Source organism: Oryctolagus cuniculus, chromosome 15, assembly GCF_051225735.1.
Source record: "Oryctolagus cuniculus isolate XC-2025 breed Fujian yellow rabbit chromosome 15, ASM5122573v1, whole genome shotgun sequence".
Taxonomy (NCBI): Eukaryota; Metazoa; Chordata; class Mammalia; order Lagomorpha; family Leporidae; genus Oryctolagus; species Oryctolagus cuniculus.
Genome location: NC_142881.1, coordinates 82,120,137 through 82,142,265, shown reverse-complemented (window position 1 = coordinate 82,142,265; position 22,129 = coordinate 82,120,137). Strand labels below are relative to the sequence as shown.

The window sequence follows — 22,129 nt, the reverse complement described above, 5'->3', positions numbered from 1 at the left end:
AGCATAATGTTTTCCAAATTCCTAACAGGGATCACTTTTCAGTTAAAATTTAAACACCTAAGAACAATTGTGTGTTAATTACAGAGTTCAACCAATGGTACTAGAACAAAAAAAAAATACTAAAATGGATAAAGTATTACATTGTACATCAGCCGTCAGGACAAGAGCTGATCAAGTCACTGTTTCTCATAGTGTCCATTTCACTTCAACAAGTTTAACATAATATATTTTTAAAATGTGGCATGTTGTTGAGGTGCAACAGCTGCATATGGGACTTCTGTTAATTGTAGGGCTTCTACAAATATTACTCTCATAGATACACGCAATGACAGGAGAGAAGACATTCAAATAAAATGAGCTACAGTGTGAAGAATGGAAGTTATTAAAGGCACATTCACTTGTGCAGGACATACAAGTGAAGCTTTAGAAAGCAGCATATTCACATCTAAGAGACTAGAAAAACAACAACTTGCCTAAGAACAAAACTAAAAGCAATAAGCAGATTCAAAATTATTAGTGATTAAGAGTAAGAGCAAACAAAACATCAATAGCAAATGACAGGAGAGGAGGGTGAGAGCATTTGTTACTCACAGGAATTCTTCTCCAGGGAGTCTGGGTGTATTTGTCAGCGTAAGTGCAAAAAATCTTTAGATTTTTGGTGGCAGTTACACCGAGTTGCCTGAACAAAAACACACATTTTTACATTGGTTTCATTCTGCATACACACACAAAGTCATTAGGGGCTCTCTTAGGGGGTAAAAAAAAAACAAACCAAGAAAAAAGTTACACATTACAAAATGGTTCTTAACTTTTATAGCAAATATCAGTCTTTACTCAGTAGTCTCTCATCTTATTCAGGGACTGGATTTGAGTCAGCCAGTGAGAGCAGAATTTCAAACAGTCCAACTACCCTCGGCAATCTCTTAAATTGTTTAAAAGCATATTATATAAAATTCACACAGTGTGTACTTATGTGCTAAAAATATATACAGTATTATGTGTATATATAAATATATAGTGATACACAGTATATAAAGAATACAAATGCAAATTTTATAGTTTTCTAAATGATTATATTGCTATGTAGTCATTATTGTACACTCTCCTTGAATGCATTTTTGATGGGAATCTACTTGCTACTAAATACCACCAATCCATAAGTCAGACTACCTATTCATATGTGCAATGTTGCCAAGTCTCTTTAATGATGTGTTCTCTTGGCCAGCGCTGCAGCTCAATAGGTTAATCCTCAGCCTGTGGTGCTGGCACACTGGGTTCTAGTCCCAGTCGGGGTGCTGGTTCTGTCCCAGTTGCTCCTCTTCCTGTCCAGCTCTCTGCTGTAGCCCGGGAAGGCCCTGCACCCGCATGGGAGACCAGGATAAGCACCTGGCTCCTCGCTTTGGATCAGCGCAGCACACCGGCTGCAGCGGCCATTGAGGGATGAACCAACGGAAAAGGAAGACCTTTCCCTCTGTCTCTATCTCATTGTCCAGTCTGCCTGTCAAAAAAAATGATGTGTTCTCTTTACTGGACAATAATTTTTTGAAGCATCTCTACCCTTTGACAAGACCACAAGACCGTCTGTCCCTCTCAATTCTCAAATGAATTCTCTATATGTGATGCCTCTCAAAGTATACTCAGTTATACAACACACAGTGTACATACTGTGTAAACTTTGGTGCTTTCAAATCATCATCAAATACAATGAAAAGATGGAAAATGAGAATTCACTGTTATGTAAAGCTGAAATGTAACCAAATTATTTGTTAGGCAACCCCACTGAAGGTAAATATACTTTCTCATAGAAAAACCTAAGCAATCCTTGATTACTACATCAAGTTGAAATTACACATTCCTATTTTTAAAGTATTTACCAATATTAAAAATTTTCGCAATTGTACTCAGATTATTCCAATCTCCTATGGAAAATAAAATCCAATTATAAACAAAAATCTCTACATTACACAGTTTCCATCTTAAGCTGAAACCAAACTCACTACTACAAATGCAAGTCAACTAAGTCTCTTGGAATTCATTGTATTAGGACTTAATTTGTAACATATAGGGGAGGTATGTAAAGAGGAGAAGAAGTATAAAACACGAATCAGAATGCAGGTTCATGACTTATTGCATCCTGATTATGACAATTCCAGAGATAATATCCTTTTTGCTAACATGTGGAGAGTAATATTTGAGTTATACTAGACATTTGAATCTTCCATAATTGGAAAAACCTAGTTTTTAGTAACACTTCAATAGATGTAAACCAACTGCCCAAATCACTCCTTCTCCACCTGCTTTCTGTAATAGCTGACAGATTGTATTCACATGATATTCTTTGAGGAAGTACATTTTTCCTCTTGTTCCAAGGAAATAGATCTTGATTACTCTGAACCAATGTATGCTTAGGAAGGGATAAGGAACTCAAATGTAGCTAATAAAACAGGAGGAAAGTCTGAGGGATTTCTGAGAAATAGTATGTCCATTTTGAACACAAGTATTAAACAGATCTACTAGGGAAAATGGGTTCTGCACCCACCTTTGGGTATTACCCTGTGAGAATATGACACCTACAGCTAAAAAGACTTCCTACAAAGGAAGAGAAAGCCACAAGGATTCTAGAAAAGCCAATCTAGAACTTCAACCATTAACCAAATGACCAATAAGTAACCATGGAAATGGATGGGACCTATACACTTTCTTGTTATTTTAGTTTACAAATGTTCTTGTACCTTAAGTCACTTTTAGTTAGGGATTTAAAACATTCTAAGACATGCATTGATTTATGCTGGGTCATTTGGAACAAGCCATTAAATAAGAGTTAGTAATTATCCCACACCCCTGGGCCAGGCATTAGGCCATGGTTCATTTAACTCCCACAACCCTCTAGCATCAGTATTTTTATTATTTCCATTTACAGGAAAGGCTCAAGAGAGATTATATACCTTCCTTAAGAGAACACAGCTATGTTTCAAAAGCAAGATTCGAACCAAAGTCTAGCATGGGTTTTCAAAGATACTTCTAGCCTATTTAACCTGAGTTTCACTTTCTATGCCTCCATAATTAAAATTATACACTAGTAATTTCACAAAATTATGCTGGTTTCAATGTACAAATACATCTAAATTATTATTTAATTAGTGTTCTGAGGAGAAAATAACAAGAATCCTTAGCATTTTGGAATAAGATTTGAATAGTCAAACCTCTCTACCTTTCAGTTAAATTCTCAGAGCATTGTAATATAATTTTATATCAGCTTGCATCACGTAAACATGAATTCAACACTTTATACTGTCATTTTATTTTTCCAAAAGTTTGCATGCAAACATAGGTTACAGTTGAATGTATACCTTTCCCACCAAGACTACTCAATGGGCCATCAAAGAAGGAGGTACCTTTCTCTGAAGAGAGGAAAGAACTTCCACATTGATTATGGCCTTGTCTAAATAAGGTTGGAGTTTGTGAACTCAAGAGGCTTCCATAGCTTTGGCAGCTCATGACAAGAGCTTCGGGTGATTACAGACATTGTAAATAAGAGTGTCAATTGTTAAATCAGCAACGGGAGTCACTGTACATTTGCTCCCCATGTAGGATCTCTGTCCTTAATGTGTTGTACTAAACAAATTAATGGTAAAATTACTAGTCAAACAGTACTTTATACTTTGTGTACCTGTGTGGGTGCAAACTGTTGAAATGTTTACTTAGTATATACCAAGTTGATCTTGATGAAGAATGGGGTGGGAGAGGGAGAGGGAGTGGGAAATAGGATGGTTGCGGGTGGGAGGGAGGTTATGGGGGGAAAAATTCAAAGGTTGTACTTTTGAAATTTATATTTATTAAATAAAAGTTTAAAAAAAGAATGTATACCTTATAAATGACAAGAAAGCATAGAAGTATAGAACTGGAAGGAGAAAACTTTGAAATCATCAAGAAAACCTTTGCATTCTGGATAAAGCACTAAAGAGGTAACAGAATTTGCCAAAGTCATTAAAAAATTAATATTAGAGATAAGAAATGTAATCTGACTCCTATTAATGGCTTTTCTTGTGCCTTTTCCCCCATTTACAAAATGTAACCTAAAGATGTAAAGAAAGAAATTTTAAATAGAAGGGCAATTTTATTTTTGATCATGTGAAAATGCTATTACATTTCGGCCAATGCCGTGGCTCACTAGGCTAATCCTCCACCTTGTGGCGCCGGCACACCGGGTTCTAGCCCCAGTCGGGGCGCCGGATTCTGTCCCGGTTGCCCCTCTTCCAGGCCAGCTCCCTGCTGTGGCCAGGGAGTGCAGTGGAGGATGGCCCAAGTGCTTGGGCCCTGCACCCCAAGGGAGACCAGGATAAGTACCTGGCTCCTGCCATTGGATCAGCGCAGTGCACCGGCTGCAGTGCTGGCTACGGCAGCCATTGGAGGGTGAACCAACAGCGAAGGTAAACCTTTCTCTCTGTCTCTCTCTCTCTCACTGTCCACTCTGTCAAAAAATAAAAAAAAAATGCTATTACAAATCTCTACTTTCAATAGTTTATAACTTTTAAATTCTTCTGATTTGAACAAGTGATTTTCTAGAGTTTCAGAGGTAAACATTATACCTTTATAATCTTCCTGAATGACTTCCAATGCCCTACTGCAAAAAGGACATGTTTCTCCTTAAAACTCATTTAATCAGACGTCTGCTTCAGCACGTCACTGCTGTTAATGACTAGCAGTAAATCCTCTCCAGCCCTGTAAATCTATGGAGACAAACTGTACCAACATTAGTCTCTAGAATCAAGAACAGGAACTGCCAAGTTTCACAAAGTTTGCTGTGCATGTGAGGCCACAATTCCCCTTCAGTTTATTTAAATGAGCTCATTTTTCTGTTTTCTCTAATTTTTCATGTATCCTCCAAGACAGAGTCTTTCAACCTACTAGTAGTTACTTTAAAGCATGTCACAGGGTCCAGTGTTGTGGTGTAAGGGGTAAAGCTTCTGTGTGCAATGCTGGCATCCCATGTGAATACCAGTTCTTGTCCTGACTGCTCTACTTCCTATCCAGCTCCCTGGGATATGCCTGGAAAGATGGTCCAAGTGCTTGGGCCCATGCACCCACATGGGAGAACTAGATGAAGTTCCTGGCAACTGGCTTGGGTTCAGCATAGAGCAGCACTGGCTGTTGCAGCCATTTAGGGAGTGAACAAGTGGATGGAAGATTCTCTCTCTCTCTCTCTCTCTCTCTCTCTCTCTTTCCCTGCTCCCTTTTCTGTAACTCTGCCATTCAAATAAATTAATAAATCTTTAAAAGAAAAAACTATGTCACAAGGTTTATTACAATTTATCTAACTATAATTTTAAAAAGAATGTCTAAGGGTTCATTTGTAGATGATAAAACATTCAATACTTCTGACTTCCTTCAGTTTATTCCTTATCTGCTACCTTAAACTTTTACAATTTAGTCTAAATATATTCTCAAAAATAGCAACTCAAATTTTTTAAGTAAAAATTATTTTAATTTCAGAACTTAAAAGATTTCTAAATTCCAACATTCAAATGATATATAATTGCATCAGATAAAATAATGAGCAGTAAATTTTCTCCAATCAATGGTTCAGAGGTTTAGCCAACTTAATTTCTCTAAAGACGATTTCATTACACCACTTATTCATTTAAATCTTTGCTACCTATTCTTGAGTTATTTTCCAATTTCTCTCTCAAGTATTTGCAATGCATTAAGTAATTTTTAGACAGATAACTATGTGGCATACTTTTTAAGATGTTAAAGGACTGAAAATGTACTTTTGTTTATAGATAAAACTATCTGGAAATTAATTACGAGGATTATGACCTGTTTTTGAAGTGTACTAGACCTAACAATTTCTTGTGCTCTGTAATACATTTTTTGCAAAAGTTGAAGCTAACTTAATTTCCTAATTTACATATTTACTTTCTCCCTAAAAACTGGATTATTTCTTAGTTTATAGCTTTTTGTTTTGTTTTTGAGATGCAGAGAGACATAGAAAAATGGACACATAGAGGAAGCTTCCATCTACTGGTTCACTCCCCAAATGTGTGCAATGGCTGGGGATGGACTGGACCCACATCTGGGAGCTGGGAACACAATGAGGGTCTTCCACACAGGAGGCAGGACCCTAACTGAGCCATCTCTGCTGCCTCGCATGGTATATACTGACAGGAAACTAAGTCCAGAATTGAATCATGGTGTTCCAGTGTAAGATGCAGGAGTCTTAACTGCTAGGCTAAACACCTGCTCCCTTGTCTTTACCACTGAGACATAAACATTAGGTCTTATTATTCCCCTTTTTAATTCTGTATCGGTAGGACTTCAATCTGAAATATTAGATGTTCTTCACTTGGACTCACACATTTTCTTTGTATTCTTAATCATAATAGCTGAAATAACTACATGGCCTCAGCAGCTCAGAGGGGAGTATCATATATACTTTATGTTCTAAGTGAGATTAACCCCTCATATGGCTGAATTGTTTCATTGTTCCAAGATATTTTTTGATGACTAATAAAGATCTTCTTGATGGTTATGATTTTTCTGATTTACGTTCTTTTTATCCTAGCTTTTTAAATTATTGCAAGCTAAACTAAATTAAATTCAAGACAGTATATATACTGTTTTTACATGGGATTAACATTGAATATTGTTCAAAGATTCAGACAAACTCTAAGGGATCACTCAACATCACCCACAGGGAATAAATATTTGATAGCTATCCCGATGCCTAAGCCTGAATACTCAGTCTCATTTTGCTCACAGAGAAAGGAAATGTCCTGTTCTCAACTTCCCAGGATTTGTTTCTTTAACCTTATCTCTAAAGCAAAGTCGTCTACCCTGTATTAGTAAATGAACATATTTGGTAAATTTATAAATCCCCAAAACAGATGCCACTGAAAATGGAACAACAAAGAATTTTTAACACTGAACACTTAATATTTAGAATGAAGGTTACAGCACATACTTTTGTTAGAATGCATATAATCTACAAATAATGCAATAGTGAAACTATGAGAGCCAAAAATAAAGTCAAACTTGAATTCTGGATCACAGTCTTATGAAAAGGATGTATTTCCCAGTTTGAAAAGTCTCCATTTTATATATTACACTATCATACTTACAAGCTGATGTTCTAATAGTTGGATTTTTTCATCTTTTTTCTTTCTTTCTTCTTTAAGTTGTTTAATTTCATTTAATTAATCTTCATTCTGAAATATTAAAAAAATTTAAGATAAGGCATTTAAAATACCTTATTAAAGAGCACTACATCAATGACAAAGACTAGAAAATGATCTATTTGTTCATTTAAGGGGAAAAATCTTTTATTAAAAAGAATGTCATAGGAGGCTGGTGTTGTGGTATAGTGTTTTAAACCACTCCCTGCGATGCCAGCATCCCACATGGGTGCTGGTTCAAGTTCCGCTGCTTCACTTCCAATCCAGCTCCCCGATGATGTGCCCAGGAAAACAGCAGAGGAAGGACCAAGTCCTTGGGCCCTTGCACCATACAGAAGACCTGGATGGAGTTCCAGGCTTCTGAGTTCAGCCTGGCCCAGTTCCAGCCATTGCAGCCATCTGGAGAGTGAGCCATGTGATGAAGTTCTCTATCTCTGTCTCTCCCTCTCTCTCTCTCTGTAACTCTGCCTTTCAAATAAATAAATCTAAAGAAAGAATAAAACAAAATCATCATTTAATGGTCTAATGGAGTCTGACATGTAAATGATGAACAGCAACAGAAGTAAAGGCTAACATTCACTCAGTAATTATTGGGTGTTAGAAACTATGCACTTGAAAGTATTTAGGCACTTGATCTTAACTGTGTCACTTGAGGTATACACCATTATCTCCTTTTACACATGAGGAAACTGGGATCCTGGTCATAGAATCAATCTGTCACATATAGAACTGTAACTTTAGCTAACATTTCAAAGGATGCCTCTCAGAGAAAATGAAGGGCACAACAGACAGAGGAAATAGTATAATTAAAGACACAGTAGAATTTCATGGCTGGTTCAGCAATCAGCAAAGAGATAAATATGCCTGAAGAGTAATAAACGTGATGAGTTGACCATGAACCACTTTCCTGAACAGCGCTGCCTGAGTCAAAGAGAAAAAAATAGTCTGTCAAGTTCATCAACGAGAAATGCCCAATACTGTGAAATGGAAACCTATGTCAAGCTAAACAGGAATCTGGTCACCTTTACAAGTGTGAAGTATCATTACCCTACAGGCAGCCCATTTTGAGTACTTCTCTTCACTTATCCAGAACTTCTCTTCACTTATTCAGAATAGGAAGTAGTTTAAGCAAGGGATTAGATTTTTTATATATAGATGATACACCACATCTTTCCAGGCAGAGAAACATGCAAGCAAATAATGGCAATGGTGTAGTTACTAAGCAAAGTTATGTCATCTTCTCCAGACACACAGGGAATAACTTCAAAAAATGCAGTCTCTAAACAAAAGATCAGAAACAGACATCCTACAAAGGTGTTAACATGTCATAAAATATTTTAAAATGTTATGGACAGTATAATTGGGAAAGACAGCTTTTATATCACTAAAAAAAAAGACCTGAAAGAGTTTAAGAATTCTAAAAATTCATAAATTAGACAAAAGATGGATTACAGATCATAAAAGACCCATTTTCAAGGATTTATCTAGAATATGTTTAAATTCTGTAGCAAACTTACTAAGAAATCATAAATGTATTTCTTATATAAAACTTTCATCATCTATACAATTAATTTTCTGATTAAAGCCTTGTGAAACCTATGCAAACATGACAAAAGTTTTATATCGCAATTCTACCAGAAGCTAGCTCAAACACCTAAGATCACTGTCAAGATTCCAACAAATAGTTCTCACAAACACATGTAATCTGAAAAATGCTCTATTTGACTTGTTTTAGAAAAACAAAATACTGGAAGCACTTATTTTACAGATATTAAATTGGAGGGGGGTTATCATTGTGATTAAGAAGATTAGAGAAAAAATGTAGCAACTCAATAGACAAAGCAACCAACCTTTCTAGACAAACATATGCCTATATGTATAAAATCACAAAAATATCTGCAATTCTGATTCGGTTACTCCACTTCTAGGAATCTATGCTGAAGAAATGATTCTAAGTGTGAAAAGATCAACAAGATACTACCTGAAAGTTTACAAGTTTACAACTGTCCCATAAGGGAACAAGTGAAACCCAATAGAGCAAACTGATGGAACACTACATAGCCAACATTCCTATAGTTGTGGATTCTACCCACGTTACAGAAATGGACTCAAAATATGAGATCAAAATACAATGTGGTAAGAATATTAATAGACAAAATTTACGCAGCACTTACTACATGCAGGCACTGCTGTAAGACTATACATAAAGATGGGCAGGGGAGGACATGTCAGGAAATGCGTGACTCCAGTGGGGTCTTAAAGGAATGAGCAGAAGGTTCTGAGGACGCAGCAGGAAGGGATTCTGAATGCTCTACAAAAATACAGAGGGGAAGACAAGCAGAGCACATCTGGGGAAATAGAAGCAGTGATGTGGTCACACAAAGGCTGGTGACGAGTGAGGCACAAGTAGGTTTGTGAACCAGGCAAGGGCCACACAGCACAGAGGGCTATAACGATGGGGCACAGACTTAGCCAGGGAGTGGTAGATTTACATTTCAGACAGCACTGACAGCATTTGGAGAACAAATTTGACAACAAAAGCAACAAAACTGGGCTAGGAACGTGTCATCAAAATACTCTATTATTCCAGATGACAGAAGGAATCTAACTGAAAAGAGTGATAACAGAGATGGAAGTGGGGAAATCAAAGTGTGGAGATTTTGACAATTCACGGCATGAGAGAGAAAGGCACAGAGGAGCAGTCAAGACACTCCTATTTACTACTTTAGGGACACGGTGAAAAACTGTGCCACCAAAAGAAATGGCGAGTACAGAAGGACACAGATGTTCAAAGAGGAATATGTGTGAGTTTTAAATACATTGTTGGAGGTAGCTGCAGATAGTGTAGGAATATGTCTAGTGGGCAGATGGATCACCAAGTAAGAAAGAAAGAAAATTTATATGTTATCAGGTATATATGTCACATGTGAAATCATGACAGTAAAAATTACAGAGGAATGAAATAAAGTTATAAACTTAATATTCAAAGGCAGGAGAAATCTACATAAGAAACACAGGGAAAACATGAGCCTAATACAGTTAATCTAATTTTTAGTATTTTCTAGTATCTTTCAACATTGTGATAAATGAGATACGCAGTGAAACTTAATTGCCACTTTAATTTTTCTTGGAAGCTGTATGTAAAAATTGTAAAAAGTGATGATTTTTGGAAAAGGATTCTGAATCAATACTAATTATCCAACGGACAAATTCAAATTAAACAACACAGGGATTTTAACTTAACAAAGTAGCAAAAGTTAAGGGCAAGTCTCAAGAAAGCAAATTTCAGGGCTGGTGCTGTAGTACATCAGGTTAACAGCACTGCCTGTAGTACTGGCATCCCCCTATGGGAGCAGGTTCAAGTCCTGGCTGCTGTACTTCTGATCCAGCTCCCTAATACACCTGGGAAGGCAGTAAAAACAGTGCAAGTACTTGGGCCATTCCCACTCACATGGGAGACCTGGATGAAGCTCCTAGTCCAGTCCTGGCTAAAGAGGCCATTTGGGGAGTGAACCAGGAGATGGAAGTCTTGCTCTCCCCCTCTCTAACTCTGCCTTTTAAATAAATAAATACATCTTTTAAAAAATGCAAATCCCTAAGTTTTTATATGTACACTTGAAATACTCCAGAAAGTAAATCTCTAAATTTTCAACATCCTTATTATTAAACACTTTCATTGTTATAGCTTTATTATTTTAATATTCAAAACATTTGAAATATTTAGCCTGATTACCTTACATATTTGATCACCATCTTCTGGTTCTGGACTGGATGGCAATTATAGTTGAATGTCATGTAATGAACCACTTCCATCATGCTGTCAGAAAGAAGGGAGAAAAACACCCCATTAGTACCCTAACTACAGACACTCAGTTCAACCTGAATTTTCCCAAACTAAATGCTAGCATGGCAAAGAACAAATAGGATATAAGAAGTTATTACTCTCCTTTTCATCTCTGTGCTGGCAGAAGGAAATGTGGAAGAAGGAAAAGGAAGTTGGGAGAAGATGAACCTGTGAGAATAAGTAACAGACACAGTGTAAGTGAATGAGGGAGACACTCACTGAATGTTTTAGACTGGGAAAAGGGATATGGAAAATTTCAAAGAATTTTAAGACTTTCACAGTTAAGAAAAATATAAAGTAAAAAATTGAATCTGCTTTGGTTTAGGTGTTTTTAGTGTAACAGAGTCAGAAACAGTCATATTAAATAATACACCAGGCTGGGCCACAAAATCCCTTGACTAAAATACTAGATACATGAGAACACCCTTTTCAGGATCTGTTTATGTCAAGTCTGAGAACAGACATGGTGCTAGAAATCAGAAGAGCGGCTGATGCAGGGAGAGGGGGAACATGAGGGAACTTACCAGGAAGCTGGAAATGTTCCGTCTACACTGACTGGTGAGCACGTAAACCACATGCATGGACATTTCAGGGTCTACAGTTAAGACTGGTACATCTGGGGCATGCGCTCAGCCTAGCAGTTATGCTATTAGTTAAAATGCCTGCATCCCATATTTGAGTACCTGAGTTTGATAACCAAACTTCTGGGGCAGGCAACAGTAATGTCTCAACTGATTAGTTCCTGCCACCCCCATGAGAGACAGGGACTGAATTACCAACTCTGAGCTTTGGCCCCAGCTTAGGCCATTGTGGACAGTTGGGGAACAACACAGACAAAAACTCTCTCACTTTCTCTCTCTCCCCCTCTCTTTTCCTCTCTGCCTCTCAGATGAGTGCAAAAGACTGGTACACCTGGCACTGGACAGCAGGAACTCCACAGAATCATGGACAACACTTACACTGCTTTGCATTAGTTTTAGGAAGTATATAACAGAACAGGAAAAATGAAAAATCAGTCTTAGAGGCAGAAGAAAAGAAAAAAGGGGCCCAACACAACAGAAAATATCAGGAAGACAGTCAACCACCAGGACTCAGGAAAGTGATTCCATGAACCTGTATGGCGATTCCAGGGGCCACAGCTGAGCAGCACTTACTTGCTGCTAAATAGCACTGCAAAGACTGAAAAATAAATGATGACCAATGACCAGGTCGGAAACCAGCCTCTGGCAGGAACACACTCGAAAGAGATCTGAACAGCACGGCGCAGCAAGGCTTTGGAAGCAGAAGTGCCACTGAAACCACAATCCAAAGGCAGCTGGTTAAACCTAGCGGTCTGAAACTCAGTATTCTCCACAGGTTTTAAACAAGATCTAGAATCTCATAACACTGTTCAAGTGTTTAAGACATGATTCAAACTTACTCAACACCTAGGGAGAAACCTCAATTCACGCACAGCAGACACCAATGGCAAAATGACACAGAAGTTAGTTAATAGGAAAAGATTTTAAGAGAGAGCACCAAAAAATCTCCAAAAAGTAAGGGCAAACACCTGAGGGGGGGGGAGAGTCTTATGAAGGAAAAGCACATTTAAAGAAAAATGAAGGCTGTCATCGCGGCTCAATAGGCTAATCCTCCGCCTGTGGCACTGGCACACTGGATTCTAGTCCCTGTCAGGGCGCCAGATTCTGTCTGGTTGCCCCTCTTCCAGGCCAGCTCTCTGCTGTGGCCAGGGAGTGCAGTGGAGGATGGCCCAAGTGCTTGGGCCCTGCACCCCATGGGAGACCAGGAGAAGCACCTGGCTCCTGCCTTCAGATCAGCGCAGTGCACCAGCCACAGTGCACCGGCTGCGGCAGCCATTGGAGGGTGAACCAATGGCAAAGGAAGACCTTTCTCTGTTGCTCCCCCTCTTCGTGGACCCTGCACTGTTCTTTTGTCTGCTCGGCCCTTCCCGGGTTTGCTGCTGGTTCTTCCCGGGTTGGCTGCCAATCCTTCCACCTCCGTGGAAGGGCGGCTCCCCCTGCCACTTTCCCCACTTCCACAGGGGAGTGGCACACCGCCGGCCGGCTCTCTTGGGGGCTGCTCAGATGTTATCCAGATGTTCCCCTTAGATGTTCCCCATGCATGTTGTCTTTCTCCTCCTTTATAGTCCTCTTCCACCAATCCCAACTCTGCTATCCTCACGCCGAGTACGCTGCTCTCCTCCAATCAGGAGCAGGTCCTGCTATTTATTGGTTGAACTGGAGGCAGCTGCATAGAAGCTGTTTATTCCTCTCCCAGCGCCATATTGTGGGAGAGCAGATGCATAGAATAAGTCTTAATTCCAGTAACTTAGTCTAGTCCAAGTTGCTCCCCACATTTCTCTCTGTCTCTCTCTCTCACTGTCCACTCTGCCTGTCAAAACAAATGAACAAAAAAAAGCAGAATGAAATGGAAATTTTAGAACTGGAAAGATTCAATAACCACAATTCTTAAAAATACGAGATCAATCTAAATACCAATATTTGAGATAACAGGTTTAACTTGGCCACAGATCAACAGAAACCAATCAATCTGAATGATAAACAGAAAAAAGATTGATGAAAAGAAATTAACATAGTCCATTCAAGGATCTGTGGGACAATTAATAGATTTTACTTTCTTGTCATTAAAGTCACAGAAGGAAGGGTGTAGGGCAGAAAAGATATTTGAATAAATAAAACTGAACTTATCCCAAATTTGGTAAAAGATATGAACCTACAGATTTAAGAAACTCGATTTAAAAGAACAGAAAAAGGGCATGCTGGGGCTGGCATTTGGCACAGCAATTAAGACACTGCTCGGAACACAATACCTGCATCCCATAGATGAGTACCTGGGTTCAAGTCCCAGCTTGGCTTCTAATTCCAAGTTGCTGCAAATGCCCACTCCAAGAGGCAGCAGGTGTTGGCTCAAGTACTTGGACCCCTGGCACCCACATGGGAGACCTGGACTGAGTTCCTGACTCCTGGCTCTCTGGTTCTGGCCTGACCCAGTACCAGCGGTTGCAGTCACTTGGGAAATCAAACAGTAGATGGATGATCTCTGTCTCTGTCTCTGCCTGTCCAATAAAAATATATGTCCATATCCATATCGGAGCAAGTAATTTTTTGTTCAGGCTCCACCCTCAATTTCAGGTTTTCACTCTTGCACAACCTAAAAGGCAGCAGGTGATTGGTTCAAGTGGTTGGGTCCTGCCCCCAACATGGGAGAACTGAGCGTGAACTAGTAGATGGGAGAACTCTGTATGTCTGTCTGTCTCTCTTTCTGTCTCTGCTTTTCAAATAAACTTTTAAAAAAAGAAAATAAATGTGCTCTCCAAATATAAGGCAAGTTAACTAAAAATCAGTAACAGAAGGATAATCTCTAACCATTTGAAAAGTAAACAGCTCTAAATTATCCATGGATAAATGTCAAAGTGAGTAAGAAAATATTTTGAACTGCAGGAAAATGAAGACATCATGTTTGAAAATTTGTGGGATGCAACAGTGCTTAGAGGCAAAATTGTGGTACAGATGGCTTCCATTGAAACAAAAATCAAATCAGTAACTGGTGCAAAGTAAAGCTAGAAAAAACAGAAAGAAAACAATGCAGTGGAAATTAATTAAAAATAGAGAAATCAATGAAACTAATAAATATTCCTGTGAAAAACTGCCAAAAGGCAAAAAAAGATGGAAGGTTTATTTTTCTGCGAATTGCTAGAATTATACCATATAATTGGATGCAAAAAGATACAGAATGTTTCAACAACTTCCAGTGTAAAAATAGTTTTCAGTAGTTTCAGTGTCAAAAAAAAAAAAAAGATGGAAAGTACAAATCAAGACATATATCAGGAATGAAAGCAGGAATATTACTACTGACATTTAAGATGGTAAGAGTAAATAAGGTAGTAATACTGTTAATGGCTCCATGTATACAAATTTGACAACTTATATAAAATGGAGAAATTCCTTAATAACCATAAACTCTCTAAACTCTTCAAAAATGAAGTAGATGACCTAAGCAAACCTATTGACTACTAATGAAAATGAATCCATAATTTAAAACTTCCCATGAAACAAATACCTAAGGCTTTAGATATTTTATCAGCAAGTTCTTCCAACATTTAAAGGATCAACATGTATCAGTTTGATACATTCTCTTAAAGAAAATAAAAATCAACCCAATTAAATTAGAAATTAATTAAATCAAATGACTAACATTATCCTGATCTTAACAAATATAGAAAAGACCACAGCTTAACATCCCTCACAAAGATACAAAAGTCCTTAATAAATGTATCTGAGACTCAATTTCATCAATATATAAAAATGAAACATCCTCAACAAATGAGGTTGATCCTAGAAAAGCAAGGCTCGTTCAGTGGTCAAAAAGCAATATAATTTACCACATCAAGAAATAAAACATAATTATCTCAATAGATACTGATAAAGTTCCTAACAAAATTCAACATCTAGTCATGATATAAATATGATTGATAATAAACAGATAATGGCTCAAGTACTCGGGTTCCTGCCTCCCATATGAGAGACTCAGCTTGAGTTTACTTAGCTTGAGTTTCACGCTCCTGGCTTCAGTCTGACCCACTCCTACTGTTGTGAGCACTTGAGGAGTAAACTAGGAGATGGAAGATGGGTACCTCTCTCTCTCTCCCTCTCTCTCTCTCTCCAATAAAGTGAAATTAAACTTAAAATAACAAAGCTAAAAAAAAACTACTCTAGCATCATATTTAATGGTAAAAGACAATATTCTACCTCTAAGACTAGGAACAAGATACTCCTATTCAGTAGTTACTGGAGTTTCTAGTCACCATAACAGCAAGGCAAGTAAAAATAAAAGACAAATAGGAAAAAACAAAGAAAACTGTTTTCACTCAGATGCTAAAATTTTTGGTGCAGATAATCCCAAAGTATAAAACTACTAGAATCAATACAGATATCCATCAACTGATGACTGGATAAAGAAAATGTGATATATGTGTGTGTGTGTGTGTGTACACTATGAAATGGTGCTCAGCCATAAAAAAGAATGAGATCCTGCCTTTCACAACAGAATGGATGCAACTAGAAACCATCATGCTTAGTGAACTAAGCCAGTCTGAAAAAGACAAATATCATGTTTTCTCTGATATGTGGCTGTTAATATAGAATATCAAAAATTTATAGGAATGAAACAAACATCTTGTGATATGATTGTTGCTTTTAGCCCTTGTTTATACTATTGTAGAACTCTGGTCTTCCTATTTTTTACTTGTTGAATATTATGGTTAGTGTGAATTAAGCCTATGACTACAGAGTGGATTGAAAGCATGCATCTGCAAAGATTAAAGAAAAAAATAAAGGAAGGAGGGGACTGATTGAGGGAAAAGTGGAGGGAGGGAAGTATGTTTACCTTCTTAGAACTGTACCTATGTAATACATAACATCTATTCTCTTTATATTAACAAAAAGAATTTTAAACTACTAGAATACATGAGATTAAGAAAGTCAAAGGATATGAGAGCAATATACAAAAATCAACTACTGGGGGTGAGCATTGTGGTGTAGCAGGTAAAGCCTCCGCCTGCTATGCTGGTGTCACACATGGGTGGTGGTTTGAGTCCTGGCTGCTCCACTTCCAATCCGGCTCCCTGCTAATGTGCCTGGGAAAGCAGCGGAAGATGGTCTAAGTCCTTGGGCCCCTGTACCCACATGGGAGACCAGGAAGAAGCTCCCAACTCCTGGCTTCAGACTGGCCTAGCTCCAGCTGTTGTGGCCATTTGGGGAGTGAACTGGTGGAAGCTCTCTACCTTCCCCATTTCCCTCCATCTCTCTGTAAACTCTGCCTTTCAAATAAACAAATGAATTTTAAAAATCAACTATTTTTGTGACAAGGAACTACTGGAAATTAATTTTTAAAAGCTGCCATTTTTAATAATCCAAAGTACAAACAATATATATATATGTATATATATTTATACATACACATGCATATATATGAAAGAAATCAGAAGGAATTAAATGGAGAGCTATCCTCTTCTTCACAACTGTGAGTCTCAATATCAATGGATTCAAAGGCTCACTATTGTTGGAGACAACTCCTAAATTCCACTACAGATTCCAACAGCATTTTCTTTTTGTAGAAACAAAAAATTACTTCTAAAATTTAATATATTTTTATTTTTAACTGACATGTAGTAATCATACATATTTTTGGGGTACAGTGTGACATTGCTATGAGTGCATAAATGTGTATAAAATGATCAGAGTAATTGGCATACCTATTACCTCATTTCTTTGTGTAAGTCCCAGCTCAAATAGGGGAAAAACTATTTCTATCAAAGCACAAGAGTTTTAAGGATTGTGAATATAATCATTAACTGAATTGATTAATAAAACCACCCTCCCAAATAACTTTGACATTGAGCACTGACTGTGCTGTCTATTAAACCTGGACTAAGATAAAAGTGTCCAATCACATCAAAATTACTGAACAGTTTGAGAAATGCTTCTTTAAGCATTAGGGTGAAAAAAAAATCATGAAATGGGAAAGCAAAGATTCTCTTTTTAAAGATTACTGAAGAAATAACTTCATGTATGCAATTTTTATGCTTCACATGACATAAAGGAGCCAACATTTATCCAGTGCCAGGCACTGTGTAAACATTTTGCATAAATATTTTTAATAAATGCACAGAAGCAAAAATCACATGAAAAATTTCACACCAACTGAAAAAAAGTTAAGTTTTCTGATTTTCCAAGTATTCTAGGCATCTTTACTGAGTAAAGCATCTTAGCAATTTCTAGGACTTTTACTCTTTGAATTCTAAATGCAATTAGAATGCTAACACATTCATTAATATTAAAGATGGACAAACCTTCCTCTAGTCTAAGGACAGTAGAGGACTACTGTCAGAAAACCACTTTACACTCTTCTTTTTCAACATAGAATTAAGGCATTCTTTTGTTCTAATGATGTAACTTCCACGCATTAACTTGTCGGAAAACCCTGTAACAAACTCCCTCTTACACAAGTGGTTCTTTTCCATTAGTTTGCAAAAACTGAGATCTTCCTATGAGTTCCAGAGCAGCTGCAATGGACATGGACAGTTGAGATGACTAACAAAGCAGTCTGGCAGTGTGGCCCGATCCCTGCTGACAAGCATCATCAGTGATGTCAACAAAGCTGCCTTGTGTTTCAGAGAGGAGACCACACAACCACTAGAGGCCTCACAGCAAAGGGAGCAGAGCGAGAAGAGAGAGGTCTTCTTTTCCTTTTCTAAAGGTTTTTTTTTTCTTTTTTAAAAAATTTATTTATTTTTAAAGGCAGAGTTACAGAGAGGCAGAGAGAGAGAGAGAGAGAGAGAGAGAGACAGACAGACAGAAAGAGAGAGAGAGTCTTCCATCCACTCACTGGTTCACTCCCCAGTTAGCTGCAATGGCCTGTGCTTAGTCCATCCAAAGCCAGGAGCTAGGAGCTTCTTTCATTGTGATTTTTAAAAAAGATTTATTTTATTTATTTGACAGACAGAGTTACAGAGAGAGGTAGAGACAGAGAGAGAGGTCTTCCATCTGCTGGTTCACTCCCCAGATGGCGGCAATGGCCAGAGCTGCGCCAATCTGAAGCCAGGAACCTCTGAATCTCCCAAGTGGGTGCAGGGGCCCAAGGACTTGATCCATCCTCTACTGCTATCCCAGGCCATAGCAGAGAGCTGGATTGGAAGAGGAGCAGCTGGGACTAGAACTGGCACCCATATGGAATGCTGGTGCTTCAGACCAGGGCTTTAACCTGCTGTGCCACAGTGAAGGCCCCTCATTGTGATTTTGATTTGCATTTCCATCATGGCTAGTGATATTCAGCATTTTTTTCATATATTTGCTAGTCATTGGAACTTCTTCTTCCATCCTTTTTATACAGCTCTAAAAATATATTCTTTCTTTCTCTGCAGGTATTACAGAATTCTGATGTGGAGTTCATTTTCTCTCAGCAGACTAAAGCTGCCTTTCCACCAGCATCAGGCTTCCATTATTTTGCCTGCAAAGCAGGTGTCAGACATATCATTTTTGATATGGATGAATAATCACAACACATCATACCACATACATTCAAGAATGTGAACGAAAATTCAAATTTTGATTATTATTATTTACCTATGGGATTTTAAATCTAGTGAGTCAAGCTACATTTAAGAGGATTTTAAAAATCCAGACTTTTATATCATACAGCCTGATTTTCAATAAGCACTTCAGAGAAGAGGTGATCACAATAGTAGGGCAAAGGAATTTTAGAGCAAAAGCCAAAAATATCCACGTGGCATTCAAACTGATTAGAATGTTGTTAATTAAACCTAAATATTTAGTTTGTACATATGTGAATCTGGACTCATTTTCTTGAGGCTTATTTTCAGTTGGTTGGTTGGTTGGCTGTGTGGTTTCTGTTGTGGTGCTGGGCTTTTTTTTGTTTTTAGATTTTTGTTTTTTGGTCACTTACCAGGAAGTTTTTTTTTCACCCCCACAGGCAGAGTGGATAGTGAGAGAGACAGAGAGAAAGGTCTTCCTTTTGCCGTTGGTTCACCCTCCAATGGCCGCCGCACCACGCTGATCCAAAGGCAGGAGCCAGGTGCTTCTCCTGGTCTCCCATGGGGTGCAGGGCCCAAGCACTTGGGCCATCCTCCACTGACTTCCAGGGCCACAGCAGAGAGCTGGCCTGGAAGAGGGGCAACAAGGAAAGAATCCGGCACCCCAACCGGGACTAGAACCCGGTGTGCCAGCGCTGACAAGGTGGAGGATTAGCCTACTGAGCCGCGGCGCTGGCCACCTACCCATTCCTTATACTTTCCCTTTAGAGGCATAATTATAACCAGCTCCATCTATCTTCGACAAACAGACTTATAATCACTTATTGGTTATTCCTCAGTAAGTCATATGGCCTTAGTAATTGTCACAATTCTAATTCAAACCCCATGAAGTTTTATAGGAGCCACTACTCTAATAATCCCTCACGGCCTTACTTCCTCTCTACTATTCTGCCTAGCTAATTCTAACTAACATTCATAGCCAAACTATATTATTAGCCCGGGGGCTTCAAACCATCCTGCCACTAATAGCAGCATGATGATTACTTGCCAGCCTAACTTAGCCCTACCACCTACCATCAACTTATTAGGAGAGCTTCTCATCATCCTTTTCATGATTTAATCTCAGTATTATTTTAATAGGGACTAATGTTCTAATTACAGCACTCTACTCCCTCTACATTTTATCAACCACTCAAAGAGGCAAATTTACATATCATAGAAACAACCTTTCCCCAACATTCACTTGAGAAAATACTTTGATAATTCTTCACCTAGCCCCACTTGTCCTCTTAGCTATTAATCCAAAAATCATCTTAGGCCCAATATTCTGTAAATATAGTTTAACAAAAACATTAGATTGTGAGTCTAATAATAGGAGACTTCACCTCCTTATCTACCGAGAATGTCTGCAAGAACTGCTAATTCATGCTCCCATGTCTAACCCCATGGCTTTCTCAACTTTTAAAGGATAGAAGTAATCCGTTGGTCTTAGGAACCAAAAAATTGGTGCAACTCCAAATAAAAGTAATTAACTTATTCTCCACCTCTGTAGCTGTATCAATTATTATTTTAGTCCTCCCTATTGTGGCCTCTTTCACTAACATTTTTAATAATACTATCTTTTTTACGTAAAAACTTCGGTATCCTACACATTTATCATTAGCCTTATCCCAACACTAATCTTTATTGAAACAAATCAAGAAATAATAGTATCCAACTGACACTGAATAACAATTCACACCTTAAAATTAACAACCAGCTTTAAATTAGATTACTTCTCTATACTATTCACCCCAATTGCACTATTTGTTACATGGTCTATCATAGAATTTTCCATATGATATATACACTCAGACCCTAAAATCTACCAATTCTTTAAATACCTACTCATATTTCTTATTACTATACTAATTTTAGTCACCGCTAATAATATATTTCAGCTATTTATTGGATGGGAGGGAGTGGGAATCATATCATTTCTCCTCATCGGCTGATGACACGGGCGAACAGATGCCAATACTGCAGCCTTACAAGCAATCTTATACAACCGCATTGGAGATATTGGCTTTATTATAGCCTTAGCCTGATTTGCTATTAACCTCAACACATGAGAACTCCAACAAATATTTATTTTAGACAATAACATTACAATCCTCCCACTAATTATTCACAGCCTCAATGATGAACAAGACATCCAAAAAACAGGAGGCCTGTACAAAACACTACCTTTAACATCTTCCGCTCTTACAATTGGCAGTTTAGCTCTCACAGGTATACCATTCCTAACAGGCTTTTACTCAAAAGATCTAATTATTGAATCAGCAAACACGTCTAATACCAACGCCTGAGCCCTTATCATCACTCTTATTGCCACATCCCTAACAGCTGTCTATAGCACTCGAATTATCTTCTTTGCTCTTCTAGGTCAACCCTGCTACCCAGTCCTTATTATTATTAATGAAGACAACCCCTCACTCATCAACTCCATTAAATGCCTCCCATTAGGAAGTATTTTCAAAGGATTTTTAATTTGCAACCTCATTCAGCCAAATAATATCCCCCAAATAACCATGCCCCTATATATAAAAATAGCCACCTTATTTGTTACCATTCGAGGGTATATGCCATAGAACTTAATCAACTAAGCCTTCACCTAAAAATGAGCACACAATCTACCTCATTCAACTTCTCAAACATACTAGGATTTTTCCCTACAACAATACACCACCTAATACCCTACCTTAATCTTTCAGCGAGCCAACACAGTAGCCACACTACTCTTAGATATGTCATGAACTGAAAAAGCAATCCCCAAAACTATTTTAGGCATTCAAATTTCCACATCAACTTCCTTATCTACACAAAAAGGCCTCATCAAATTCTATTCTTTATCTTTCCTAATCTCTCTGCTCTTAGCCTTATTCATTTTAGCCTTACCCCAGTGAGTAATCTCAATAACAATAAAAATACTAACAAATAAAGATCAACCAGCAACAACATTAATCAGCTCCTATAGCTATACAATGCTGCTACCCCTAT

At 38.0% G+C, this 22,129-nt stretch overlaps 1 long non-coding RNA gene across 1 annotated transcript in view; it reads right to left on the bottom strand.

Annotated features, from left to right (window-relative positions):
* Positions 1-359: 359 nt before the first annotated feature.
* The window catches only part of LOC149122114 (uncharacterized), a 38,358-nt gene continuing 16,588 nt past the window's right edge, over positions 360-22,129 (bottom strand). The window contains exons 2-4 of the long non-coding RNA XR_016221136.1: positions 10,909-10,992; positions 7,122-7,208; positions 360-679 (exon numbers count right to left, since the gene is read on the bottom strand). This is a non-coding gene — a long non-coding RNA (uncharacterized LOC149122114). The remainder of the gene's footprint in view (positions 680-7,121; positions 7,209-10,908; positions 10,993-22,129) is intronic.